The sequence below is a fragment of the Pan troglodytes genome, chromosome 22 (assembly GCF_028858775.2).
Source record: "Pan troglodytes isolate AG18354 chromosome 22, NHGRI_mPanTro3-v2.0_pri, whole genome shotgun sequence".
Classification (NCBI taxonomy): Eukaryota; Metazoa; Chordata; class Mammalia; order Primates; family Hominidae; genus Pan; species Pan troglodytes.
The window spans coordinates 4293705-4297274 of record NC_072420.2 but is presented as its reverse complement, the minus strand read 5'-3'; positions in this window follow the sequence as shown (position 1 = coordinate 4297274).

Genomic DNA, 3570 nt, shown 5'->3' with positions numbered 1-3570 from the left:
ACAGCCTGTGTGAACATTTCATGGCAAGCAGGAGTGACACAGCATCCCTGGGAGGCGCCTTGGTTCCTCCCAAACCCAGCCCCAGAACTCTGTCCCTGGGGTGGTTTTACCAAACCCCAAACCCAGAACTGTGGTTGTGGTTCAGGGGTCAGCACCCACTAGTTTTACAATGTCGCCAAGGACTTTGACTGTACTTTATTCTTCTTTTCAATAGTCATTCCAAATATTGTGAGATGCATTGTTTCAGGAAGCCCCTTGCCCTCCTAAAAGCCACCCTACTTCTCTCTAAGGAGAATGGCCCAGTCCTCTCCCGAGCTCACACAGGGGAGGTGATAGCATTGCTTTTGTGTAAATTACATAATGCAAAATTTTTTAAATATTTGCATTAATACTTTTAAATTTTGTTTTATTTCGAATGATTAGCCTTCATGGCCCCCCTTTTTTGTACCCCAACTTGGAGTGTATGAAGGGTTTTGGTCTCCCTGAGAGTGGCTGGAGGCAGCCAGGGCTTACCTGTACTCTGCCTTGAGAAAAGTTGGATAAAAGTGCACATCTTAAAAAAAACTGAATGACGAGGAATTAACAAAAACAGAATTTCAGTACAGTGGACAGCTTAGCATTTTGACAATTGGGAATAAAATGCACAGTTCTGAACTGTACAATGTAAGACACAAAAATGAAACACTGGAAATGGAAATTCAATTATGTCACTGTAGACTGGCTACTGCTCTACATGATTGTGACCAAAGTCAGAGAGTTGAAAGAGATTTCTTTCCAGAGAACAAGACATGAACAGGTTTATTTACAGAAAACAATGAATTCTCATATATCTAACCTAAAAGATAACAGATTCTTTCAGAACAAGTCTAATGTAGACAGTAAAATTAACAGGCTAAAAATTAAGCTCCATCAAACAAGATGAACTCTGAGAGAAAAGATGGGGCAGGCCGCCATCTTTCCTGTTCAGGCAACTTAGTCATTCCAGCCTGAGGGCTTTGGAGAGTACAAACCGACCAGGGGCAGAAGAGATCCCACAGCACAGCATGGCTGCTTTACCAAATCATGGCCAGACTGCTTCTGTAAGCAGGCCCCTGACCCTGTTGCATGTCACTGGAAAGGACCTCCCAACTGGGGTCTCCAGCTACGGCCACCAGCATTCCTTGGCCAATGGAAATTTGAAGGGTTCCCGGGACAGAGCTCCCAGAGGGAGGGGCAGGCCACCACATTTGCTGTTTGGGTGACTAGCCATTCTGGACTGCGGGCTTTGGAAAGCCCAAGGTGACAAGGGGTGGAAGAGGAACCTCAGCACAGCACAGCCACACTACAAAAACGTGGCCAGACTCTTGTTTAAGTCAGTCACCGAACACATTTCTAATCAGTGGGTGAAGCCTTTCAACCAGGGTCTCCAGCTACCTTCCCTGCTGTTCTCTGGCCGACAGAGGTTTCAGGCCTCCCTGAGTCAGAGCTCCCAGGGGGAGGACCAGACTGTCATCTTTGCTGTTGGGGAAGCTCAGCCATTTCAGCCTTAGGGCTTCAGAGTGTCTGAGGCGACAAGGAGTGGAAGTGAACCCCCGGCATAGCACAGCTGCTCTAGAAAAATGTGGCCAGACTTTTTTTTAAGCAAGTCCCTGTTCTTGTTCCTCCTGACTAGATAAGACTTCTCAACTTGTCTCCAGTCACATCTTATAGGTGTGTTCATATCGGCAACAAGTTCGTACCTCAGTGGCCCAAAGCTCCCAGAGGAAGGGGCAGACTATCATCTTCCCTGGAAAATACAAGGCAAATAGGGACTGGAGGGACCCCCAGCATACCACAGCAGCCTGACAGAAAAGTGGCCGGACAGTCTACTTGATGGACAAGTCCTCCTGGCCTGGGTCTCCAGCCAGTCCACCATTGGAGCTATCAAGCCAGTAGCAACTCAGCAATTCCCTGGACAGAGCTTCCAGGAGCAAATGAAATTCCCTCTGCCACTGTCTCTGCAGTGGAACTGCCCTTGCTACCCTCAGAATATCAAGGGAGCAAAGACCCTAAGTGCCATATCGACACCTCCAATAAGCTGCAGTTGACCCAACGAACAAGCCAGTCCATCTCCCACGGGTACCACACACCCCACACTGCTCATCACCAGAGAAGGAACCCTGGCTTGGGCTTACAACACAGACCCTCCATCCTGGGCTGATTACGCTAAGTGATTGCTAACTCACATCTCTCTGGGATGGAGCACCCAGGAGACAAGCAGAGTGGTGGAGCAGCAAGTCAGGTGATGTGGAGCCCAGAGGGCAGGGACAGCTATCTCTCTAGGCTCCACTTGCCCTTGTGAGACACTTTATCCCAGCACTTTAGGAATGCTAAGTTCAGATCAGCCCCATCTCATGTTCAAGATTGCCCAGCAGAGATCAGGTCCGAGAGTTCCCCTCTTCAAAAAGGGGACTTGCTTAAAAAAGAAGACTGGCCATGTTTGTGTAAAGCAGCTATGCTGTGCTGGGGGTTCACTTTTCAGAGAGTTCCCCTCTTATAAAAGGGGACTTGCTTAAAAAAGAAGCCTGGCCGTGTTTGTGTAAAGCAGCTATGCTGTGCTGGGGGTTCACTTTTGAGAGAGTTCTCCTCTGAGACCTGATCTCTGCTGGGCAGTCTTGCACATGAGATGGGGCTGGTCTGATCTCAGCACTCCTTAGTCTGCTTGCCTCTTCCAGGACCCCAGCCTGGCCACACCTGCTTACAGAGCACTCTCGGATGCCCACAGCATAGCTTCCGTGCTAGTGGACCGTAGCTGATCAGTGGAGAGCTGCAGCAAGGTGGCCTCAACAGCCACGCACCAGTCTGCACATTACCTCTCCTTACTGCAGCCCTTTATATGGCAACTTCCTACATCACTTTGCTGTGTGTGTTTACACAGGTGGGTTTTGCTGTACTTGCCCTGATAGCACGCGGGAGTGCAGCACACACACCAACCCACACCAACTGCCATTGAAGACAGAGCCTTGGTGGGCACAGAACCAAGAACCCCACCCCTGCCAGCACCTCACCCTTGAGCTAATGCTGTGCAGAGAAAAAGGGACCTTCTTATACCTTAAGCGACCACTGTTTCTTTGAGGGGCACAGAGAAGGCACCATGGTCTGCACTGGCCAGCAGCTCACCCTGAACCAACACTACCTCCAGTGCAACACACACACAGCAGGGGAGCCCTGGCCCACACCCCAGCTGTCTTGCCTCCACCACTGGGTGAACGCCCGCAGGGAGGCAGGGAATTTTGCATCCACTAGCGTTCCGCCACAGTTGCCACACTTCGGTCCCCTCAGTGCAGTGGACTCCAAACCTCGAGGAGCCAGAGAACAAAGTTGGGGCCTAAGACAAGTTCCCTAGAGTTAAAGCACACAGTCCAGGAATTGGGAGCTGCACATTGGCCCCCCCAAAATCCTCCAAAAACAAAGCCAGTTGGTTGAATCCACCTTATACCACAATGAAACCCTCAAGATCATCAAATACAATAAAACAAAAATACCCTGTCCGAAGGTCAGCAACCTCAAAGATGGAAGGTGGATAAGTCCATAAAGATGAGAAAGAATCTG